Source organism: Varroa jacobsoni, unplaced genomic scaffold (genome assembly GCF_002532875.2).
Source record: "Varroa jacobsoni isolate VJ856 unplaced genomic scaffold, vjacob_1.0 scaffold_1129, whole genome shotgun sequence".
NCBI classification, from domain to species: Eukaryota; Metazoa; Arthropoda; class Arachnida; order Mesostigmata; family Varroidae; genus Varroa; species Varroa jacobsoni.
The window spans coordinates 148940-162046 of NW_019214031.1; the positions used below are offsets into that span (position 1 = coordinate 148940).

The 13107-nt window shown below is 39.3% G+C and overlaps 1 long non-coding RNA gene across 5 annotated transcripts in view; it reads left to right on the forward strand.

Moving 5' to 3' along the window:
• Window positions 1–13107, forward strand: part of LOC111266935 (uncharacterized) — a 92816-nt gene that overhangs the window by 46489 nt on the left and 33220 nt on the right. Inside the window, exon 5 of one of the 5 annotated variants that reach the window (XR_015313595.1) lies at window positions 150–485. The exons of the other annotated variants lie outside the window; for them this stretch is intronic. This is a non-coding gene — a long non-coding RNA (uncharacterized LOC111266935). Of the gene's footprint in view, window positions 1–149; window positions 486–13107 lie in introns of those variants that run through there. 5 annotated transcript variants of the gene reach the window in all.

The following is a 13107-nucleotide window of genomic DNA, read 5'->3' on the forward strand; positions in this document are numbered from 1 at the left end:
TATTTGATAACTCATACAGATAGTAAAAAAAAAAAGAATCGTTTACTTTTAGTTTTCCATAGTTAAAAATTGAGCCTATTATGTTAGTCGTACTGGCTTTTAAGACGATCTTCAGTTAGGTTCGACCTGATCATGATCTTATTTCCTAGGTGCCGTACAAGGCCTCCTTTGGGGACAACTGAACCCGTTCGACACAAAGAGAAGGGCTTAACAGAAGGTTGTTTGATGAAAGGATCTGCCGATATCTGAATTTCTCGATTTTGTTATATTAGGACTGGATCTGGTTAAACCGGCTTATGTGGCACCTTTCACAGTCTTCGTACGACTCTTACATACATGTAGTACTAGGTAAAAAATTGCTGCAAACGAATCGCCAATAGAAATATCACAGAAAATCTTGATTGCCTATTCGCCATAGGCCTTTTGGTTAGCGAACGATAAACGATGCTATCTAATAAAATATTGTTAAAAAGGTCAATATCCAATCATTTGTAGTATATTTGAAATGCGCATTAAGGGTTTTTGTTTGTTTAGGTATCGACAGAGGTAACGATTGTCGAGGGGTAAGAATCATAGTGGATTCTGACGAAATCACTGAACAATATTTGAAGCTACAGTAGAAAATTGAGAGAGCTATTGTTGATAGCACGTGTAAAACATTTACAGCATAGCGCGAAGACCTGCACGAGGTGTACAATTATATCGTAAACACTTTCTACTAATTTCTACCGTACACAGTACGACGAATCCTTTTTCAAATTAGTTATACGCACAAAAACATCTGGCCTCATATTTAGATAACTTCAATGTACGCTAGTTGATCGTATAAACGTACGGTGAAACGGCTAGAACTTAGAACCTTGACTGAGTAGCGTGCGAGTGCAAATCTCGCAACAGTACCAAACAAACGTTGAGACTTCTTCCGTTACCGGAAGGAAGTACAGAATCCATGTAATTTCTTAATTAACGATATTATCCCTAAAAAGTACAATAGAATAGCCTATTCCTGTTAATCAGGATTAGATTCACGGGACCCTCAGGAGAGCACATCTTTTGCAGCTGTTTTCACGATGTGTGCTATTGGTTATTGAGCCTTAGCACATACTACGTTGTTTTGATTATTTCGATTACGCCTGGTCCTGAGCCTAATAGACACAACGAATCAATGCCAATTACTCTAGAAGCCTACAAACATAGCAGGTCTACGATCAGGATATAATTCCATTGTTGCGTCTGCAGCATTCGAAACCATAGGCTTAATACCGAAGGCCACTAAGATATTGGCATCGCTGAAATGGATCGATGCAAGCAGGGATTAAAATGAGTTTGATTTCTGCTTTCTCTATTCCTAATACTTTAAACGTAATTATTTTATACAATGTAGCGTTATGCCAACGTGGAATAACGCTATGTCCCTCCACCATCAAACGGACGATAGGACCGTTTCATAGTTGGTACGAAATGCTCATTTCCTACATCAGCCACATTTGGCAATATATCGATCTCCTACATAAATCATGGTCTCAGAAAAAGCCACTTATACGACATCTCATAGTATTTACGAGAATTACCGAGTTCACTAGCTATTGGATCGCGCAGACCACTTATTCAGACTCGGGAGCTAGCATTCAGCAATGCCCGATGCTTCCTTCCACAACACAACAGATACAGAACAACAGGTCTAAACCAACATAGCTGTCGATACTGGTTGACCAGAAGCGCAATACGAAAACTTGGAAACTTCTTTTTGTCACCCTTGAACATTGTAGCACGGTCAATTCGTACCCATTTTATAATATATGCTAAAGTGTCTGTGACGGGAATACGAATCCCCTAGGGGTCACTTCCAGCGTAACATCAAAATGGTTGTGGCAAAATGCGGCAGAGTCCAGGTTCCGCGAATTATAATTAGTTCTCTATTTACTTCATAAAAATTGAGCTGAGTTTATAAAAAAATATCACCTTCAAAATAGGGTCAGGTATGATGCAAATTAAAAGCTGACAGGACATAATGAATGCATTAGAATTTATGATTTTCTAATTCTATTAACAGCTGAAAAAATTGTTGATAACAAATAATCTTATGCAGATAAACTTCGAATTCTGTCACAGTTATATTTTAAGGCGGATAGTGAACAACGGTAAGTAAGGCACCTAAAACTAAAATTAGCCCTTATACATCGTAAAGAAAAGTAAAGCGTCTCTGATAGCCTCAGCATTGGCTGAGCACAGTTAACTTGTAAGGCATGTCTTGAATCTAGCATGGCGTGAAGTGTTTCGTACACATAATGACGGATGTACGTGCTATATTGATAAACATAAAAATGAAGTATGGAAGAAACCAGAAGGAGCCGAAAACAATTCAAATTATTAGATCATTCTTATGTAAATGCTGATACGTTCAACATGCTGATACTCGGAATAGCAGAACTCCAGATATGGTGTTCAAGTTTCATTGAAAAAGGAGAAAAGGACTGATCTAATTGATTTTCTTAAGATGCTTGACATTATAGTTGTTACCATCAACAAAAATCCACCATAATGCCTCTTAAGCTTATTCTCTCTGCCTTTCAATGCATACACCAGATGTACTATTCATATTACCCACGGAAACTGTTTGTTCCAAATCACTAGAAATACACTTACACACCCCAAAATCATAGGGGCAAAGACTAAGCTAAGCCAACATGAAACTGCTTTCTTGCTTGAGAAACTCATAATATGAGTTCCCACCGATATGAACAAGTCACGATTAGCCGCTCACCAATGTCTCGTTTGTTCGCTATTATAAATCATTGAATCAAGTGCAGCATGCAATAAAGTGCTCTGCTTATTTTTTCTTTATTCTTTGTACATGCAAAATATACCTTAGGTTGTCGTAATCGGTCTTTTTTGTATAGGTTCAGTAAAGAACAGACTGTCAAATATTGGTCTACTCATATGTCGGAATCAGAATGGCCTGCTCCGGTGCTTCGTTGGAATTTATTATGCAAAAGTGTACAACACCGACAAATACGTAGGCCAAACATGTCCTCTAATCCGTGATAACACGGGACGCTACGTCAAGGGGTGGGGGACAGTAGAGAGGGCTAGAGGAGTCGATACGCGGGTGAGGCCCTGCCTGACCCGGAAGTATTTGGATCTATGACCTGACCCTAAAGAGGCACCATGCAGAAGAACTGAGATCAAGGTATAGTGGGCTGGCATCTTTATGACCAAGTCGCACATTGCGACTACCACATTCTCATGGGGTCTGATGGTAAAAGGCTTTTTGGTAATCTATAGTGCAGGGGGTAATAACTTATAGTTCGGGATTCTATATATCTTGAATAACGCTGTATTTAGGAGCCTAACGTGTTTTTCTTTATTATTATAAAATCTTCTTTATTGACCCAGTGTGAGGACACATGCAGGGCGCGGTCCAAATGAGACCCTTTGCTTATTTTATGGCCACTTAGGATTCTTTTCGAAATTATCTAGCCATTATTTAACACGGTATGGCAATATTTGTGAACAGAAGCTTTATTATATAGGGAGCAGGCCATGTTCGTGCTGAGCTACAATATATGTATTGACGACTTGAGAGGTCAATAACCGCGGCACTGATAATCAACCAAGAAATGCCGTAGGGCAACCCGAACAAGGTAGCTATACATAACAAATAGGACGAAAATATTCGCCTCAGTTTTTTCAGGAAGCAAGCCTTTTTACTCGCCACTTATTACAGTCATATAAACTTATTGGATGTAAACGATATACGTAAAAGCAGTATTTGGTTAAATATAGATTTGAACTTCGAAGTTACCACAGCGATATCACTGAGGGCTTTTATCTACATTAGACTACTCTTGTAGAAAAAAGAAAAATTCGACATTCTTAAGTAATTACGAAATAATTAAATAAATTACTATCATGTGCATATGTTCTCCTCCGAGGGGCAAAGGTCGTCAAGGCTACTTTCCTTTCATCAAGATATCGTAAAAAGGGAGCTCGCAAATAAAGAAGGTGTACAAATATTTGAGAAGCTTAAGAAACAAATGTGATTCATTGAGATTAGTTGAGGAGCTTTACGGTTCGATTGTCTTCAGAAGGCCACACGTAGCTCCTGTCTGCTATCCCAATATATAGACCGCCTCGGCTAAAAGAGCTAGAATTGCGACCATAGCCCCGGTTGAAAGCAATTACCAAAATCTTCCATGCTGGTACATATGCACGTTTTTAGGAAAAAAAAAAGTTTTTAGGAAGTAGCCATGCTTAAACAGAAAGCTAAAATCGTTCCCGTTGACGTTCTGTATATTTTAAACGACGAATCGCATACTCCTATAGCTATTATAGTAAAAATCCCAAGTTTTTATATATACACAACCGTTAACAAGTGTCTAATCTAACAATGAAAATCTCTCGAGACTGTAGGTTAACTTAAATTTTCCAACCTTTAAGTAAAGTACGCTAAATAAACGATTGATCGATCGATCGATTTATTAGCTTAAATAGCCATACAAGCAGATCTATTTAAAACCGTGCTTACATATATATGAGGAGAAAATAGGTTCATCGGGCCTTCACTTGAATTAAAGTGGATCGTTGATTGCTTTCCACAAGGGCAAAGCAAACTTTGCCGAAACATACATAGCTTGTCGATGGTTTAAAGAATCAAGCGATCAGCGTAGTATTTTTCGAAAGGTGTCTCTTTTGTTTCATATGCCTAGAGTCAAGAGGTCAGGACCAAAACGAAGGCAGTAGATGACATATACCACTAGAACATAATATATCCTATTATTTCTAAAACATGTACATATCGTGATTGTCGCACGTTGGTAGGCACAAGACTAAATATTACATCGCATAAGGAAAATGATGAGCTAGATGTCATGATATGGGTCTGTTTATTTATTAGTCGACCTACGTTTGCAAGTCGGTGCAAAAAAACCTTTTGTTATCAAGCTATGTACCTTTATGGCGTCTTGACATAATGAAAATGCTCATTACTCTGTCGCCGTCAATGTATGCCCATGAATACTTAAGTCAATATACGTTAGTGTTATATAAAACGTGCTACAAGCAGAGGATTAATCGATCTATATACAGGAGATGATTTTGTGCTCCGAGCTTTCTCTGAAATTTTAGCAGTTTTGATAGACTCAAACTCCACCCTAGATTAACGTATAGAAGTCCTTTGAACAACGTACGGTTTTTTTTCGTTCGAATAAACAAATTAAAAATAATATAGCTCATAATGTCTCATTTCTGTAAGAGCGTCACACGTTAGTGGTTGAAAGGATAACAAGTTAGGTTCTTCTCAGTGGCAAGGTAAGACTTGGCAACTCAAACATAAAGTTATCCGTTCACCAAGTAGGTTTGGACAAAGGTAGCTACAATAATAAAATATATGTATAATTCGTTTTATTTTTTCAGGCCGTTTTCGAAACGATAAAAGCGTTTGCCGAAAGTTTCAAGTCCGTACAACGTTCAAACGTTTCCCACCTTACCATGGATTTACCAGAGATCATTCAAATACGGTTTTTTTTTTTTTTTTTTTTATCACATTACGCTCTACGAAAAACACTCGAAAATTTTTGCAGACCGCTTGTATGAAAGTTTCAGACAAATTTAACACGGGCTATAGATTTTTTGCGGATAATTCTTTCGTCAAAAAGCAAAAAAATATAAGCTTCTAAACTGTGTATGTCCCATAGGATGTTTCAAGCGTATGTGTATGTTCGAAGCCGAGAGACATTACAAAGATAATGTACATTATATTGCCACTACGACTGCGCGCATTTCTACGTATCTTTACACACTGCCCGTGCATAACTGTAGTCTAACGTGATCTCGATGCACGTATTATCGCTGATATTGGACGTATACTTGAGATAGCAATATTTCCCAACTAGTCACCAACGCATTTACTTCAATCCCGGCGAAGCCATAACGATATTTCTATGAACGAAAATGGTTATCTGCAACGTGCAACGCTCATCGAACGTGGCCTTGATTTAGGAAAAAAAGGAGTGAATCCGAGCGGAAGGATTTACATTGGTAGAACCAACTTCTCGTAAGCGTACCGCGTTTTTAGGCGTACGGTCTGAACGTAGATGAGGCGAACATGACATCGCAATACGAGTAGAAGATCCTTAACGCTTGCCGAAAATATTCCGCGCAAATCCACAAAAAAATCTCAAAGATCGTACATTTCTCTTTACTCTAGGACTGTGCCGAAATAGCTTGAAAATTAAATATAATGAGAACAGCCTGAATCCTTGGTAATTAGATAATTTTTCTGCCTTCTTCCGCGTATGGTTGATGTTTACAATTCGAATATTCTGTTCTCTGAAGCTATTAGACATCAACTGGATGCCATTTTAGTGATGAGTTTGATTAAATAAGTGTATATGTTATTGTGGACTAGATAGTCGTTATCATAGGTCGTATAGATTGAACGTACTAACAGGTCGTGTTGCTCCAATCCGATATATAGGTGCAGTACTACATTGTAACCATAATATCAAATAATCTTCTATGAGGGTACATGGCATAAAGTATTGAAATTTTGGCAGACTTTTTCGTTGCTACACGCGCAGAACTCAGCGATAAAATGCCAAACGAACCAGAATGCTAAGCTAGGCATCCGACGACGACGACGGCCGCTACCCAAGCACGACAAGTTGGCTTGACGACAAAAGGAACTTGGCGTAATTCCTGAAATGGCAGAACTGTAATTTTTTTTGTATGCGTACATATATATTTATTTCACTCGACTTGCTTTTTTTTTGCCTTTATTCAAATTGAAATTGCAACAGCACTTTCATAATGAACGCTCAAATCACGTGTATCAGTTGGGCCGAAGCGGCGTGAGGCTTTAACAACTGGGAACATGTTCCTTTGAAGCTACCAAGGTTGATGTTCGATTTTGACAATATGTCTAGGAATCAGTCGATTTTCATTGGTCATCATTGGCAACTCGACCAGGTTTTTCTAGAATATGATTTCTGTTAGGGAAAATAATTTAGTTCAATCGTAATATCACCATCGTAAGACGTGGAAGGCTAATTAAACAATGAGCTCTTCCCTTTTGTTCCTCAAACATGTAATCTGGGTATATCGCTTAAACATTTTTTTAGGTTTAGCCTATTTCAGGTAGCACTGGGCTGCAGTACGAACTCTGTAGCAATGTAAGTAAGCCTAATAGTATATACTAGGCGCGAACGTGAAAAGACTGTATTACAGATTGATGGCAAGAACTTGACCAGACCTATTCGACACGTTTATTCTGTATAGATCCAACCAGGAACGAGTCCGACACGCGTAAAGCAAGCTGTGAACCGGTAATAGTCAAATGCTCATCTACATATATTTCAAGTGACCTACTGTTCACGCGCGATCCTAAAGCGCAAAAAGTCGCTTGCGTCAGCACGAATAGGCAAGTTCAGCATTCTAGCAGCTTCCAGTGCTCGTGCCGGCTTATGTGACTTTTATTACACATTCGTACATATCCTACGGGACTCGTCGAGGCCTTAAAGGCCCACAGTCATGAAATCGTTACCTTACACAGTGATGACCGCGTTTGGTTATTTTTCGCCAAGTTTGCCACGGTGTTGAAGCAGCGTCATTTATCTAGATAGAAAAAATAAATGTTGGTAACGTAATTATAATTAATTGCAGACCACCTACATACAAAACATGATAAATGTTTGAACGCTTCTAAGAAACTCTACCATCAGACGACAGGTGCTAGAAGTAACGTGGTATTCATCTTTTTTCCGTGATACGTTGTTGTTGTTTATAAACAATAATATACTGATCACTGTCTGCTGTAAAGCGCATGTATTTTTGCCTCGAGAAGACGACCTCACGCATGACGGCACCAGATACGCGAACATTAATATTAAAGTATTATTCTAGTAAAATGGTACGGCAAAGGGCAATTTGATCAATATGATTGGAACTCATTGGTGGAACAAAACTCGGGACAACGATGCTCGCCATCATCCGTCCATGAGCAACTGAAAGCAATCGAAAGCTGACAGAGTGCAGCGAAACAAGTAATTTTCGCTTGAAAGTATGTTTTGAACTGAGTATGAATGATACCTACTACCGGGTGCAGCATGTAGACCATAAACGCACTCTTGTTGCACGTACATTGTCCTTTGGAGAAAAACATAGAACGGTATTAGCTTGCAACGACTGCATGCGGGCTATATGAAACAACACGTGCCTCGTAATCCAGTTGCTGTTCAATAAGATATACTATTTTGTATTTCCTAGTACACTATCAGGACCAGGTAAGAGACTGAGCCAGAATCGAAAAGCGGCGACGAAAGCAAGACAAGGCATTATCAACATTCAACAGCTTCAGCTGCCAGTAGACAATCTATCGAAGAGAAAAATCAACGAGGCTTGCTACTATCGGACTATTTAGAGTTAGCTTGAAATCGCAAAGTTCCAGGCCATCCGAATGTCCGAGCTGAGCGTTAACTTTCTGTACAGTTAGCACAGCATGATCGGTTGCTCTATAGACATCGTAAGGTAGGACACCATCGCGTTTGTGCCTTGTTCGTGCGCAATGGGATATGACCTTGCCTGTTTCCTCATGGCGATCTATCCATTCTTTCTATCTAGATAAGATCTCTGTCTATTAACGATAATTCTGGAAAAACTTCTTATGTCGTGTGCTGCAAGGAAAATTATCACGAAACACCCAATTCGGGTGTTCAGGCCTGCTGCGAAACTTGATGTCAAAATAGTTCCGTAAACAAATATCTCACACAATATAATAAGATTTTTTTAAAATTTAAATTTAAATGTATTATTGAACGATTAAGTATTTCGAGAGATCTAATTAAACAGTTCTTATGCTTTACGTTCTTGGCTGCAGTTCAGGTATTAATGAATATTCCACATAAAAAGTATGTTTAAATTTACCGTAATCAATTTACGATAACTCGGCAGTAGTGAGCAGGTTTCAAGCGGCGTCTATCAGCATAAATTGCTCTTTTGGTAAGAATACCCGGGGTATCTAATGGAGATAGCTTCCTGCACACTTGTACACCAGCTGGGCTCTACGATATGATCAAGTAGATTCGTATCGTTTCGTTCCCCGGCGTTTTCGTGTCGGCGTCAACGGTAGTCGTTTGTCGTGTAAACGGCTGGTTATTTGCAAGCTACATCTTGTTTACAAAGTCACTTATACACTTAGATGCCAGCATCAGAAATTCAGGGTATGTCGACGGCGTTGAGATGTACTATTCTGTTGTTACCGAAGTAACTATCGGCAATCAACAAATATATACTATATACGATATTGATAGTCGCCCCTCCAGAAGGGCAAGTGTTCTAAAAAAACGCACCATTGGGCAGTTTCCGTTGTGTCAGTAGTTCTCAATGTTAGACACCGAATCGAGTTCAATGCCAGTATTACTTTATAAATTATATTACGCAAGAATTGACAGCGGCATTTTTACGCTCTAACCACTTTATCGACTCGCACATAATACTCTCACTTCAATTTTGTGACAGATATTCACGCGTAGGGATTCGTGTGTATTGCCGGGGCACGCTGTAGCGGGAATTGCTTCTCGTATCGCAGATGCGGTTCTTTTATTGAGAAAATAACTCGGCGAGCTACAGTTTTCATCAATGGCGCATATTCTTCCGGTAGAGTAACACGCACCGACAGACAGTCGATCACACCTTGAGGTTTTTTTGATAACGTTTTGGATTATGTGCTAACTTAGAGTATTAGAGACGCTAGCAGCCATGTATTGCTGACTTATCAAGATGGACATTTTTGCCCCGGAGGTTGCCAAATTGCCTTTCTTTGCACGAGGTGCCAAAGGCCAAACGCTTTATAGTGGACACTTTCACAGATGTAATACGCCGACGTTTTTGAGTATCATTACACCAAAGAAGCGGTGCAGATGTCACCTAAATTAATAACAGAAACGTCTGCAGCTACCAAACGGCCGATTTTGTCGATCAGATGTTGATAAATGCATATTAAGTTTATGCTAGACGATAACGTCTTCTTACACTGTACTGACAACAAGGGCAAATTCGGGCGAAATTTATACCTGAATGGCCCCATAATTGCTTGTTTCGTAACCGTCAATACTAGTTTGAACAATAGTAAAGCCTATGAGATGGACAGTGTTAGATTCTATTAAAAGCTACTTGTCTTTTACCATAGTGCCATTTGTACCCGCGACGCGCATCGAATAAATTTACCAAACATTACGGAGGTACATATAACCAGCTTGTGAGGGGCTTTGCAGTGCTGTAGCTCGGGGGAAATAAGTCCACCGTTTAACGCATGGAGGGGTAGCCGCGGAATGCCAGTGCTATTCGTAACAAGAGGCTACGATTTACGCAGTATTTGAATCGAAATAAAAAACCTTTACCGATATCGTGACAAAATTAACTACATTGACACGTTTTCACCTCTGAGCACTATTTAAACAGAGCCTCTGACAGAGACACTTTTGCAGAACAGCTACCGTAGCTATCACAGACCTTAAACATAGATGCCCAGTAATGTGTGATCTTTGTGATAATTCATTCTATTCATCTCCCAGTATTGAAAATCTGCCCAGCATAAAAGTAGCCCAGTGATACACATATCACATATTTTTCTACCCCATAAGATGATAACACATCTTTTGAACAGAGTGAAACGTTCGCTCACCCCAGTTCTCAATATACGAAAAGAAAACTGCAAGTGTGCCGGACCAGGACGCTCGAGCAATGGTCGCGCAGACAGCAAAGCTGGCGGCGTTAGTGACAATCATGATGGCGGCGCATAAAGCTGGTGGGGTTGTCATGTAAATAGCAAACATGGTAGCAACGCCAAACTGATTACGGAAGCTTTACCTGTACCATTATGGCATCAACTGTGTCGCTGTACAAATATTAACTAAGAATAATACTTACGAACTTTCTTCTAATTCTATTTTTTTTTTAAGACATATGACTTTATTTCCTATCGACGATAACTCATCACGACGGCAGTTGAGAGCTGCGATCGGCAAAAATCTCGGAGATCATATCTGAACAGTAGCATCATTTTTGCCCCTATGGAGGCGCAAGATAAATATAGAATGATTTTACTAGTTTTATAAAGAAGTGCATATTATTATTAATGGTTGTCTTCTCATTATTAATACTCGACATTTAAGTTACCAATAGTTTACCCTTTTCACTCATTTCCTCTGTTCGGGCCAGACGATTTGGTCTGATGAAACGGTAAATATTTTTTTTTTACTAATATTCTATTTAGTTTTAACGAATGAATATCGGCTAGGGAATGATGACAAGTATGCACATCTCATCATCGGTGTTTAGCAAAAAATGCTGAACCAACAGCCAATTTATTTAAAAATTACAGAAACATGGCCAAATATAGTTTCACCCGCATGAACATAGCAGACTTTATTGGCCTAGAAGTGTAACTAGGCCAATAAAGTCGCTAGTAATAAAGCGACATAGGTCAAAAAGTCTCTGACGAAGTCATCACGAAACTCGCAAGTCAACTCGTTAGGGATGAGTTCTCTGATCGGTCTTATCGCCGATGAGCGGACTTCGCAAAATATGTTCCGGGCTGGTGAACTCAAGTTTCCTTACCAAGGGAAAAATGTAGGTCTCATAGAACCATTACAAAGAGAAACTGTAGACGAGTAGCACGAAATGATTTAGGTCACCGTGGGCCGCTACCGTATACCGCTGACTTCCGCTGTATCACTAAACACGGACAAGGCCCTTGCGAATACCCCTAATAAAAGGCCTAGCGAAACACATGGACTATATTCTAATAAAGTGTCTGACTCATGCGCTAAATCTGTCGTCGACCACAGCAAGTCGCGTAAGAGGGTGAATTTGTTGTTATTAAGAGCGATAGTTTTTTCATATATCATTGATTGCTATATCCTATTACGTCTGAAGTGTGCAGCCACACCGTGGCTGGTACTAGGTCCTGGATTCTGTCTAACTTGTCAGCTACATTTGTGCTTATCGTAACGGTTACACCTGTGTGTGTTGCCGTTAGAACTAAGCATACTTTTTCTCTATTTCTTTTATCACTAGAGAAATCCATTGGTTAAGCCAGAATGCTTTCACCCTTACTGCGTTGTTATGTTTGTGTGGCTGCCCTTCTCGTCGCTAACCTAAATACATCCTCCTCGTTAACTCTTGTGTCCCGCCTATAAACGAATCTAGTTGTGCTGCCTAAGTTCCTTCACAGGCTTCAAGATCTCGTAAATCTAGGGGGCAAAAACCTAACAAGGACATATGTAAACTGAATCAAATCAAACATCAGTATGTGAGCTACGAATATAAGCTTAATTTGTCACACTATCATTACTCTAAATTATTTTAGATTATATAGCTTGCTTGCTGCTGTTAGACCGATCGGAAACTATTTGTAATCTACGTAAAAATAAGTCGACAATTCGAAAGTTTAACATTATAACATATGGACAGATTTCTAAAAGGCCAATTGCGACACGTGGATGTGCCAGCTGCGAACCTTCGTTCAACTTGGCAAATCCATATTGAATTCCTAAGTATTTACATTCTGTTAAGCATGTTCGATGGCATAAACGAGCAACAGAATACGTTTTTCTATAGTTTTCAAGTATGTGTATATTACAATCAGCCAAGCCGGCTGGACTTTCGTATTCCCTTATATGAAGATATTGATAAAGGTTTTCAACCCGCAGCTGGCTTTCAGTTTCGATTGCGACCACTGCTTGCAACTGGGCACCATTGAAGTACCCGTTATTCCATTGCGAACATCAAGCTGAAATTAAATTTGCGAAAAAGCTGCTCTAATAATTTATTAGTAAAATAGTTGGTAATTACAATACCCGTAAAAGAGCTCCAGAGGCTGTGACGCGGAGATGTTGAATCACTTCGTTTTCAACACTTAAACGGCATAGTCAAAGGAATATATTTCACTTTCAGCGATATTTCCTTCGGTACCATCTTCGCAGCCCGGTAGATTCTAACCTAACGGTTGTGTTGTGGTCGACGTTCTAGCGGGCGATGTTTGTTTTGGCTAATAATGTTCATATTAACAAATTACTAACAGACGGGACCTAAGCCCATTTGCATCAT